The following is a 13,310-nucleotide window of genomic DNA, read 5'->3' on the forward strand; positions in this document are numbered from 1 at the left end:
GGTCTTGGTCTGAACGCACAGTAATGGTGGCATTGTGTTACTTCCGGGTTTCGCTGGATTAGTGTATAGCAAGTTTCGCAGTGAAATTCAAATTCTGTTGTTATATTAGGCACACACGGTTGAAAAAGTACTTCCGGGATTTTGAAAATCCCTGATAACAGATGACAGAAGCTGTATTTCGCTGCTAAACTTGCTATAGAAGTTCGTTGAAGACCAGGGCCCTGTAACTCGAAGCACACGTTAGCTGCTCTTAGACCTTACACATATCTTAAGCCTATTGTAAAAAGATACGCATGTAACTCAAATGATTCGCAAGTCTACGTGTAACGTAACTTAAGACAAAAGTTACGACTGCTTCATACCACACGTAACGCTGTCTTAAGTGTCTGAACAACCTAGGATAACCAAGGCTACTGTCGCTTGCATTCATCCTTGCCCTCTTGCATTCTCTTCGCCTCTGTTATTTTGGCAATTGAGCATTCGTTTCCAGCCATTTATAGTCGCGTCTTGTGTGCTCCTCACCCAGCTGTTTACGGTTTCTGTTTTCACGTCCCAAATCTTCTTTCTAGAATGTATCTTTGTGTTCGTCAGCTTGAGAAAACATATATATATATATTAAATCCCTCTACCTAAGTGACAGTTATTTCATTAGGCAGCTGTAAGAGCTTCCATTCCTCAGCTGTAAGAGCAGCTTGGACGAACAGCATTTTCAAGTTGTCAGGGGGGAAACGGACGCTGATTCCCTCGTTACTACAACATTTACAGTGGTTGCTCTTTCGAGTTACAGTTTAAGTTGCGTGCATCTCACGTGTGACTTGCAACAAGTTTCAGTTACACCCGGATCGTTATGATTTACGAGTTCGTAAGTCATGCGTAACGTAAAGTTAAGTTTGATTTTTCGAGTTACAGGGCCCAGTAGCCTAACCACTCGGTGAGCTACACACTTTTAAAAACGAACGTTTAGGGGTGTTTTAAGGACAGAATACACCATGCTCAAAGCGAGCAATGTTAACCCTTTGGTGCCTGTGCTGAACACTCCGTTTTTTGCTGCTGGATGTTGCATCTGGTAATTGTGTCAGAGTAATGAGTAGTCTTTGAAAATCCTCTCCAAAAATGTCATAAAATCGGAAAAAAATTTTCCTGATATAAAAATAAATTTTCAGTATATTTGTCTACAAGAGATATAAAAATGTGGCGTATGACATATTCACAATTTTGTGTGCTATTTAGGCAAAAAAACTGAAGGTGAATATTCCATACTGTTCAAAAGTTATGATGAATTTAGTGATTAGTGTGAAATGCAAATAATATGATTTAGAATGTTGTCTGAATTCTTACCCAAGCACATTCTCTGCATGAAGACACAAAGGCATGACAACTGGCAATGAACTGACAAGTACAATATATTTTTAACTGATCTATAGGGAGGGAAAGTAATGTCATCGCCATCTAGTGGTTGCGTTCCTAGAGGCTAGCGGGACGTGGATGGGATTTTCTTTTAGAAAAAAATATATCTCGGCCCACGATGAGAACTTGGGAGAGAGAATTGTTTTGAGTTTGTTTGTAACATGGTGATAACGAACTACAATAGCTACAGTGGCATTTGACGTCACCAGTTTGGGCGCTTCATCTCCAACTGATCAAAACGGCAATTTGCTTAAAGAGACCCTATGTAACTTTGTCGTAGTCCGAAAATCGCTTAGAAATTGTTGTTTTGCTTGACTGACCGGTTTTATCGAAAACAGTAATATTTCCTCCCGCCCCCAGTGTCCCTATCCGCTATTGCAACCTTGCAGTTTGTGCAGGAGACGATCGTTCCCTGTTTACATCTGGAAGGATGAGACGCATAAAGAACAAGAAGAACCACGCTTACAATTTATATATTTACATATAGCCTATACTGTATATGTATAAATATACACGCTAAAGCTGTCGGGGAAGCTCTGCAGAGAAATATGCAAGCATAAAACGAGCGAAAATTAAAAGCGAAACCTAAACTTAGGATGAAATCGCCAATCCTGCATAGTTTCTCTTTAACTGGCTTTACAATTTTTTGTAATAACAGAGAGCGATGTAAACCGTGTGGTAATTACCTTTATGTTGGGATAATTTGTGTTGTGCTCCTACTAACACAAGAGCTGGCAGTAAGTGTGATTGGCTGTGTTCGAAATTTTGTGCTAAGTACTACATACTGCATACTGGTCAAGTATACACTGTGTACTGCACACTACGCCCCCCACCCCAGTACGCAGTAGCCGTCACCAGCAGCACAGCGTACTAAATCACTGTTTGAAATGGGTGGTATGTACTAGTCGCATACTGATACTGATGTGAACCTAGCGAGCAGTATGCAGTGTGTGAAAACTTTGATTTTACCAGTATTCAAAAGTTCCCAGGATGTTGTACTAATGGTGGCAAAATCCTCAGTGTACCAACGATGCTCACTACTCAGATACTGCATCCCATAATGCATAGCGATTATTTCCAGTTTCAGAAAAATTCAACAACGCTGGCAGACAGCGAAAGGACAAGTAGCCTATGGCAAACCGGAGGCGAAGAATACAAATGTGATTATTGTTTGGGTGTTTTGGTATGGAACGTTTCGTGGCTTCTGTTATTGTGGAAGTTTTAGTAGGCTAGGCCTATTGTGTTCATGTGCAAGTGAAATAGCCCAGCTTATCCAAAGCTAACATGAACTAGCTGGCGGTCAATGGAAATGAATGATATTAGAAAGTTAAGTCGTATAAGCATCAAGCTTGTCTAGCTCTTGTTCACGTCGTTATTAACATTTACCAGTGTTCGCTTAATTATTAGTTATCGTTCTTGGTGTGAACGACCGTCTCTTTAGTGTTCTGTATAACTGTCAGAACTCTATTCATAAGTTTAGTCAGCACCGCAACAAAGCGTTAGCCTACCAACTTTGTCAGCATAAATTGGTCGACTAGTCTGTGACCAGGGATGGAAATTAGCACCAGCCACCAGCCAAATGCTGGTAAAATGTGAGAGTGGCTGGTAGATTTCAGACACAAAGTCATATTTTAACATTGAGTGGCTGGCTAATTTGACCAGAAATCTGCTATTGGCTGATACATTTTCACATTTTCAAATTTTAATTTCCACCCCTGTCTGTGACCCACAGTTTACCATCGCCAGCGTATCTGATGCACCTGTGGAAAACAGCTGATGGATTAGTAAAATCAAGTGAGCAAGCTTACGGTGACGTTGGTCATTTTAACGCAATGCCGCAATGCATTCTAGAGAGCTCAACGTAGATTTTAATCAATACCATGTTATAGTTAGGCTATGTGTTCTGTTCCGAGTAGCCTATTTAGAGGTAGACTTGAAGAAACTAAACTAATCAATTTAAAGTGAGCGCAATTACGTCTGATATTTTGGGGAATTCTTCACGTTTATCCCGTTAGTGACACATGCTCAGGCTATAGCCTAATGATTTGTGTTCGTTGCTAAACGAAGCGAATCTAAATGTGGAGTACTGAGCATGTTCCTCCAGTCTAGTTGTGTCCAGATATTGGCTTTTTATACAGTGATGCATCTACAGCCTAAAGCACGCACCGCCACCTACTTGCAAGAAAAACGCCTGGTATTGGCAATTAGTCGAACTACCTCATTCATTTGTATAAGACTGCAGTGGGAAACGAGTTAAGATGAAATGCATTAATCATTGCATTTCAATTCTAGCGTTCTTGGAAATTTAGAACATCACAAGTTTGCTTTTGTTTATGTAAAGCACGTTGCATGAAATGGGCTATAGCCTATAAATAAACTTGACTTGACATGGCAGGAGGATTGTTCTGTTTACTTATCAAATCAGCCAGCTTTTGGGCTACACTGGAGTCTGGACATCTGGAGAAAGCATAGCCTACCCATGAAGAATCTCTGTGTGATGTTTCATATATAATATGTTTATGGATAAATAAAATCACCCAAGCTTATTAATCCAGACTCAATTTCGGATATAATGGAATTTAAATAACAGAAAAGAATACAATGAATTGATACAAAAGTTATAAGAGTTAGGCTAAGAGGATGCACAAGCTGTGAAATCAGGTAAGTGCAGTGTTATAAAATTATTGTTGTGCTGCCATCAGAGTGCCAACAATGTTCATAAAACATTTCTCTAGTGTTGATCAGTGGAGAGAGTAGCACTTCTGTGTGTCCTACCGTTTTGATATGTCTTAGGCTGTGGTGAGAGCCAACAAACAAGCAAGGAGAAGAAGGTCTGCAATACTGATGGTCTTTAATCTCGTTCTTCAGCAGGAATTCAGAGTGATTAGACCAATATGCCTAGAGAAACTAACAATATTGTAGCCTACAGTTGTCTTTTCTTATGAAGGCGTATGCAACCATGGTTAATGGATCAAAAAGGTGTCATTATTGGCAAGACTTGGGTTTGCAACTAAGTGAAATGTGAAATTAAGTAAATGTAACTGTGCTACACTGACAATTGATAATCCCATAATGACCACTGTATGACAGTTACCTTACAAATGACACTAAACATTGAACAAAATACTTTCAATTGATTAAAATGTCTGAACTTTAACATCAAGAAAAACAACAAGTGCACATTCTCTCAGAATGACCCCAGGGGACAATATTGCTAACTGAATGGCAACACTATTCTATCTAGGCTATTGTCCGTCTCCTCTTTGGAGATGTGGATCTGAAGAACGACTTCTGTCAATGCCCTTGTGGACACACTTGAAGTGGACTGTGATGGAGGCTGGGGGAGAGACTGGAGGTTGTCATCATTCAGTATTGGTTATCCAGTGCCACCTCCTACAGGGTTGTTGCAGAAGCCTTCGATGTTCCCAAGACCACTGTGCATGACGTTGTGCCAGTCCTAGAGATAGAGGTTACATCTTTTACCATCTTAGACACTTTCTTATAAACACTCATTTAAAATCAAATATTAGTAAGGAGAAAATTATTTTCTGCCATTACCATTTTATTTTCCATCATTAGGCTATACCAGAGCCCTAGACATTCTCTGGTTATACCCAAATCCGGCTATGATATCACTTATCAAAGAGCAGTAGGCTTAAACTGGGAACTGTTTTGAACCAGGTGCTCATTTCTCAGTAGAGAATGGGAATGTGACGTCGCGGACATTTCGCGGTTGCGCCGCGGTGGCGTCTGGGATACATACGTGAGGCCACTTGTACGCTGCTGCCAATGCTGTACCATTGTAAACATCGTAAAACATTGCTAACTCGCTGTTTCTAACACTGTTTTTCACACATCATGAGACGAACCTGTTGTTTTGTTTGATGTAACGTCCGTGCCCACGATCGTCAGGTAAAAAAAATCAACAACGGAGTGTCTTTGTATTACTTTCAGGGTCTCACGTCCACTCTCCAGACGGTCTGTCATAGGGATCCATGTTCCCGATCAAAGATATCTTTTCTATATAACGTTTCCTCGCGTCTGGCAGGAGTTTGTCTCTGTACGGTCCATTACTACTTCTACTACTAGTTTTTAGCATAGTAGCCTAAATGTTTACATCTAGTGTTACTGTTTTGGCTAGCCGATCTTGTTCGAAATATCATAGGTTTCCATAGGTTTCTTGTTTATAATTCGCGCCGCGGCCTCACCTAATGGAGGAAAACGCCCTTTTTGTCCCAGAATGCACTGCGCCGCTAACTTCCGTTCCCATTCTCTGTACCAAAGCAACTTAGCTATCAAAGATTGTCACATTACACTTTTGTAAATTAAACTTATTTTTTAAAAGTACGAATAGAGTTCTGTCAGTTATAACTGACAGAATACTTAGGAGATAAGGGCCGTTCACACCAAGAATGATAACCATAACGATAACTAGGCTATAAATAAACATTGCTCTCGTTAATGTGAATGACGACGTTACCTAGAGGCTAGAAAATCGTCATGCTATTTAGCGACTTAGCAAGCTAACAGGTTTCTACCATTCATTTCCATTGAGCGCCAGTTAGTTTACGTTAGCTTTGGTTAAGTTGGGCTATTTATTCACTTGCACATACACAAATACAGCTCTACAGTAATAAAACTTCCACAATAACAGAAGCCACGAAACATTCCATACCAAAACACCCAACTAATACTCACATTTGTGCTCTTCATCTCCGGTTTTTGCCATACTGTCCCTTCGCTGTCCGCCATTGTTACTGAAATTTTCTGAAGCTGGAAACAATCGCTATGCATTATGGGATGCAGTATCCCATCAGTATAACATCCGGGAAACTTTTGTGTACTGGTAATATTACATTTTCCAAACACTGCATACTATTTGCTACTTCACGTCATTATCAGTATGTGACTAGTATTTAGCACGCAGTTCGAACACAGCCATTGTCTACTAACTAACCAACTAGCTAACGGGCTAATAAACAAACCATGGTAGGTGAGTAACGTCGAAGGGTAAAGTCACATCACTTGTAGTTGTAGTCCATTTATGAAATGAAACGAGCAATTACGTTTTTTTTTAACAAGGCGAAATAGGGTCTGATATTTTCACAGTTTGTAGATTATTACAGTATGTTGACTGACAAATATTTTTGGTGGATAAGATCGCTGGTATACTGTAGCTGCGTAGTATTTATTTGAAAAGTCGGTCTATGGGACTTAACATTGGAGCTGCTCTTCGATAGGAACGCAGCCGCTTGGAGCGCTGGTTTTCACTTTCCCTCCCTATAATAATGAACCATTTCTTTGTTTTTATCATAACTCATTTTGAATATAACTATTATTTATAAAAATACATACAATATAAATCAAGTTAGATATGGCATCCAAATGCACAAATGTGTCATTTAAATAACCTTGAATGCTTCCAGTCTTGTTCTACACCATCAGTCCACCACCCCCAACTATAATATACATTTGTATATTAAAGGTGACATAGAATGGAAATAATGGCCCAATCCCAATGTCCGGACTCACGAACTCACGGACTTTGGTGCGCGTTCTCGCGCAATTCGTAAGGGTTTAGGGCTGTCCCAATGTCGAATTACAACGGGCGGGAGGGTTTGAGTACAGACTTACCGAGCCCTTTCCGTGAGTCTGCATCGGTGCAGACTTAACCTAAGGGAATTACCCACAGTTCAAAGTGTTGTGACGTTTACCGCGGAGATCATAGAAAAATCCGGAAATGAAGGTAAACAACAGCGCGCACGACACACGTGCATGGTGCAAATGTTAGCAACGTCTTTGTTAGTAAACATCGCCAAGGTACATGTGATCTCGTGAAGTGCTGTCCCAATCCCAAATACCTATCTGAGCCTATGTGGCCTCACACACTCACTCACTTAGCACCTGAGATCAATTAAGTCTGTGAGTCTTTAGTTCTTAGTCTTTAGGGCTGACATTGGGATTGGGCCAGTGTTTTTCTTGGTTTTCATGAATTATGAGAGGTTGTGCATAAACAAAGAGCTATCATAAAAATAGACACTAAAAAATGGGCGATTCAGCAAAACTGCTTGCTTGTGATGTCAAACATTGCAAAGCCATTGAAGTTCAATTGGGGTTGCCAAAGAGGGCGCCATTTAGTCAAAACGGACTATTTCAATACCCAGCCTAAATATGGTATCCGCCGTTCATTCCGACATACCAGCACTCCGACATTGACGTCCGATTGTCGTAGTGGAGGCATGTCTCCTTATGGGAAAAAGTCCCACTACTCCGACATTTTTTTTTTTTCATGGTCGCAGTGGCGGTATTGAACTTTTTTTTCAAACAACGTGCCATTCCGACATGAGGTAATTAATAGGCTATTAAAGTTACAGTTATTATTTTGCTGTCACTTCGTCTGTTTTATGGCCTAGAAGGTTGTATTTGGTATCTGTGGATAGCTCTAGCTCTCCTCTTTTATCTGACATGCAAGCCATATATTTTTGACCACCGTTTCACGAGTAAATCAAACGAAAGTAGCGGTAGCCGAAGCTATATGACATTCTTATTTGTTTGTCACTTCGTCTGTTTTTATAACACAAAAGGATCGATGTGTTTGGTATCAATGGATGGCTCCTCTTTCATTTGATATGCGTATCATGTCTGTGCGATGCCTGGTCCCGGAGTAATCCAAGCGAGAGCAGTGGCTGCGTGGGTGAACGCAGAGCAATATAGACTGTAAATATGATATACTTTGATTTAAATTCATGATTTTATTTTATTTTCATACTTGAGCGTACAGACACGTGTCTAGTCTCGTTGGAAAGCCCCAGTTCTGCTCTTTCATGCAATATAGGTCTCATCTCGCTGTGACTAATAATCGCGGAGCAATGTAACAGAGAAGAATGGGTGTGTTTTTTGACGCACTTTGCGTCCGTCGGGCTCATAGGGTCCGTTAAATTGACTTGGAAATAAATAGGATTTGTAAACTGTCGGAATGGGGGTACTAAAATGTGTCGGATTGGCAGCATGTCGAAATAGAGGCATGTCTAAATGGAAGCATGTCGTAGTGGTGGCATGTCTGAGTGGCAGCATGTAACCCCTAAATATATGGTTTTAATTAGTCTTGTAAAATTGCAATTGAGTTTATTTTTCCAAATCAAATTGAATATATACTATTTTAACATCAGAGAACACAGTGCAATCAGTTCATCCATTCTACGTCCTCTTTAAGCTTATAATAACAAACCAGAAAGTAAATTTGAGCTGCACAGTGACAGAGGAATAGAGAGAGAGAGAGAGAGCACACAACGAGCAAGAGAAACCACCATTGCCATGCATGTTTGTCAAAAACAAAATTCACCAGTACATTACATTTATTGATGATACATGATATTGCTTGCTATGCCATATCGCAAAACTTTTTATCTGCAGTGCAATGCAGGTAAACTTGCCATTGTGGTGCATTGCAAAAAGAAAGAACTTTCAGTTCTTTTTTTTGTAGTGGCATAGCACACCTTACAATTCCTCTTTGTCTGACTGAACTGAGATGGACAGAGTCATAGCTATCAGCCTTCCTCTTTAGAGGTCTGAAAGCAGGAGGATCACCATACTCGCCCATCCCTACTAACTGTCGCACCAATTCTTCTCTGAACTCGGCAATTGAATACTTCTGAGGCCTCTTGAGTAGAGGATCATCCTGATGTTCTGCCCGGTGCAACTGGAATAAAATGAAACGGTTGACAACAGCTACTGTATGTCCACCAGATACTATTGGTCTAATCTGTTTCAATGATTTATGCTAAGCTGAAGCTAAAAGTTGTACCGCCAGACTCACAGGTGAGAGGTGGAAAATGAGCTTACTGTATTTCCAATGGCGGAATATCCCTTTAACTTCCGTTTGCCTCTAATATTGTATTGTCTCTTTCAAGACATAGCACACACTTCTCAATCTGTTAGACTAAGTATTAAGTCATAGCCCTAGTCTACGTGCAGGAAATAGTTGAAGTATTTTTTTTTTAAAAGTGGATTAGTAGAACTACTAGGCCTACTCTGTCTGCCGCTGTTCGTTGACATCTTTGAATCATGTAAGATCGCTAATCTTTGATACTTTTTAATGTTCACTATTCAACTGAGCTTGTGGTTCAGCTCTGCACACGCAATTGGCGTTGTAGAGGGGGCGGGGACGGGCGGTGAAGAACTCTGTTAACGTAATGAAGTGACAGCTTAGTAAATTCCACACAATATAGTAAAGCACAGCGTTCGCATTCTGCGCATATGAAAACTCGGTATTAGCGCTGTCTTAGTACATCTGGCCCTCTGAGTGCTTTTCTAGTTTGAAACTGAGATTAACACCGGGGTTAATACATGATATTGTACACAAATAACATACAAAATACTGCACGACACACAAGTAGGCCTTCTGCTGTTACCGTTAGTTAACATTAAGCTCATGTAGGAAAACAGGGCTATAAGGGCTAATGACAACATTAAAAAACCTACCTACGTAGTTGTTTATGTAGTTCGTCACATACAGTTTGAAACCCTTGTTCTTCATCGCCACGATGTTTGCTGTAGAGGTCTGAGCTATGATGTGATTCATGTGGTGTTTGTTGCTGAGAAAGGCAGGCCGGTACCTTACAAGGAGCAATGTTGTCCACAACAAACCTTTTGTCCACCATGATGGCCATACCTGGTTTCAGCAGCTTCACAATCTCGGACTGCTAAAAGATCATTGCGATGAGGACCCTACCTATAGTTCAGACACAAAGTTGACAGCACCGTGGGGTGCCATGCCAATTAAGGCCTTGAATATAGTGAGATTTGTACGTAGACCTCAATCTGAAGCAGCAGAGAGGATGGCATCTGACAAAATATCTCCGTATAATCAAAGACCACCTGTGTGTCAGAAAAAGCTGCAAACTCAGCTGGCAGGTGAGCTCTCACTATCGCTGGAGGAATCCAAAGTCGTTTTAAATGAGGCACTGGTGTTGTCATTGGTATCCGCCGTTTATTCCGACATACCAGCACTCCGACATTGACGTCCAATTGTCGTAGTGGAGGCATGTCTCTTTATGAGAAAAAGTCCCACCACTCCGACATTTTTTTTTTTCATGGTCGCAGTGGCGGTATTTAACTTTTTTTTCAAACAACGTGCCATTCCGACATGAGGTCATTAATAGGCTATTAATGTCATAACTATATCCAATTGTGTAAAATATAGATTCACATTTAAAATGTTATTGTGAAGACTTCTTGATATGGTTATGTGTCTGTTGCGTGCGCTACTCGGGGAAGTGAAAGCAGTTCTGTACAGTAGCCTACATGGCAAGTTCATTATTCGCGGATTAAGTGGAGCTGAAGTAAGTTATTATTTTGCTGTCACTTCGTCTGTTTTATGGCCTAGAAGGTGTATTTGGTATCTGTGGATAGCTCTAGCTCTCCTCTTTTATCTGACATGCAAGCCATATCTTTTGACCATTGTTTCACGAGTAAATCAAACGAAAGTAGCGGTAGCCGAAACTATATGACATTCTTATTTGTTTGTCACTTCGTCTGTTTGTATAACACAAAAGGATCCATGTGTTTGGTATCGATGGAAAGCTCTGTTTCTCCTCTTTCATTTGATATGCGTGTCATGTCTGTACGATGCCTGGTCCCGGAGTAATTTAAGCGAGAGCAGTGGCTGCGTGGGTGAACGCAGAGCAATAGACTGTAAATATGATATACTTTGATTTAAATTCAGGATTATATTTTATTTTCATACTTGATCGTACAGACACGTGTCTAGTCTCGTTGGAAAGCCCCGGCTCTGCCCTTTCATGCAATATAGGTCTCATCTCGATGTGACTAATAATCGCGGAGCAATGTAACAGAGAAGAATGGGTGTGTTTTTTGATGCACTTTGCGTCCGTCGGGCTCATTGACTTGGAAAAAAATAGGATTTGTAAACTGTCGGAATGGGGGTACTAAAATGTGTCGGATTGGCAGCATGTCGAAATAGAGGCATGTCTAAATGGAAGCATGTCGTAGTGGTGACATGTCTGAGTGGCAGCATGTAACCGTTGTCATTTCAGCCGATTCTGTGGTCCATCCAGAATTGGATATACACTACGCAAGGTACACCCACCAGCGCTGGATTCTTTGATTGCCTGTGCTTGGACTCATAATTAGAGAATCTGCTGAAATGATATCATCGGTGCCTCACGTAAAACTTTGCATTGTTGCAATGTGATTGTTCTCAGTTCTGTGATCTAACATGGACAACTCGCTGATGTCACAGCATCTAAGTAGTACCCAGCAATAATGCGTGGATCACTGTTGGTTTTGTATGCTTCAAGCCATATTATCTTTCGCAAGAAGCCATCTATGCAGACGCCGTACGGCTTCAGTTTATCATATCCGTCTATATGCCACACATAATTCGGGCCACGATTGACATACACACGGCGTCTCAGTCGCAATTATACTTAACAACAGATGGACAGTTTCTCGGTCCATAATTATGCCAGCTATCCAGCGCTTCTGGTGCATCCATCTATAGCCACGTTGTTGACTCGAAGTCTGGAGTTGCTGATGGATGAACTCTGCAACTTCAGCAACATCTGTTTCATTGTGCTGGGACCGGCGTTGGTCTGTCTGTCTGTTTGTTAGCAAGGTAACTCAAAAGGTAATGGATGGATTTCAATGAGATTTTCAGGGAAGGTCTGACATGACCCAAGGAAGAAACGATTATATTTGGGACTGATCCGTAATTCTGTCGGGATTCCAGAGGCTTATGTATTTAGCTTAGTGGTGTAATGGCAACCTTGGAAGAACAATGCAGGCGGAGGTAGCTGCGCTCTCGGAGTGCTTTTCTAGTTATTATTAAGGTTTATTTAGATAGGGAAAGATTTAAAAAAGACAAGTTTGAAAAGTCATCTGATGCATGCATCATAGCGTTTTTAGCTGACGCTAACGATGTTAACGATGACATCGAGCATATGCACGATGTAGTCTCTACCTGTCACAACCAAATGTTAGTAATTGGGTAAAAATCAGGCCTAAGAGCGCTTACATACTCAACGCATTGCTACGTATACGCGCCCGCGAGGCTACGCATCGCTACGCTTCGGCCGCCATTATGCGTCGATGCGTAGCAAAATGTGTCATCCCAGTTTTTGATACGCGACGCACCGAAGCATGCAATACCATGCGTTGTCGGTGGGGGCGATACTCCAATAATTGTTCAGTATTTCAACTATGTGTCATATTTACAGAAGAAGCTTTGAATACAATTGCGGGCAAAGAGTAAAAACTATGTGAAAGTACGAAAATGTCCATATTTGTACCCAGCTACCGATAAATACTGGCAGTTAAGAGTGAGTTGAGTGAGTTCGTGAAGCACAGGATTACAGAGTGAACATTTTTGGTAAGCAATAATAATCAACGTTGTGTGTACGTGTGTGTATGAAGTTGATGTTGTGTGACCTCATCGAGAGGCTGAAATGGGAGAGAGAGATTATTGTCCGATGTTTTTAACAATACCAGTGGTGTCAAATTGTTCAGGGTGTTGATGATTATCGCCTATATATTATGTGAATGTGGATAATACAGTGCTACCCCCTGTTGCGTGAGCGATGTATTGCGTTTTGCTATTGCCCGCGTTGCTTGCGTTCGCTGTGTACACTATGAAAGGGAGCCCGTCACTCGCGTAGCTAACGTTGCTTGCTTGCGTTGCTCGCGTTGACTATGTAAGCGCCCTAATCGTTTCAAACCTCAAGTGAGTTCACGCCTCCTGCCTGAAATTGATTATGAATGGAGTAGGCCCAGACCCCCTGTACGATATCAGTACGAGGGTTTGGTATGATTAGGCTATTGTAGAACTATCTATAGACAACATCTGCCTCATGCAAGCTCAATCATGGCGTGAAGAAGACAATTCA

General features: G+C 41.1%; 1 long non-coding RNA gene across 1 annotated transcript; it reads right to left on the reverse strand.

The window, feature by feature from the left end:
* Positions 1–4,241: 4,241 nt before the first annotated feature.
* On the reverse strand, positions 4,242–5,061 carry LOC134092307 (uncharacterized). Its single transcript, XR_009940195.1, has 2 exons — positions 4,966–5,061; positions 4,242–4,864 (listed from the first exon to the last, which is right to left on the reverse strand). It is a non-coding gene; the product is annotated as an uncharacterized LOC134092307 (long non-coding RNA).
* Positions 5,062–13,310: the final 8,249 nt, after the last annotated feature.

Source organism: Sardina pilchardus, chromosome 9 (genome assembly GCF_963854185.1).
Source record: "Sardina pilchardus chromosome 9, fSarPil1.1, whole genome shotgun sequence".
NCBI lineage: Eukaryota > Metazoa > Chordata > Actinopteri > Clupeiformes > Clupeidae > Sardina > Sardina pilchardus.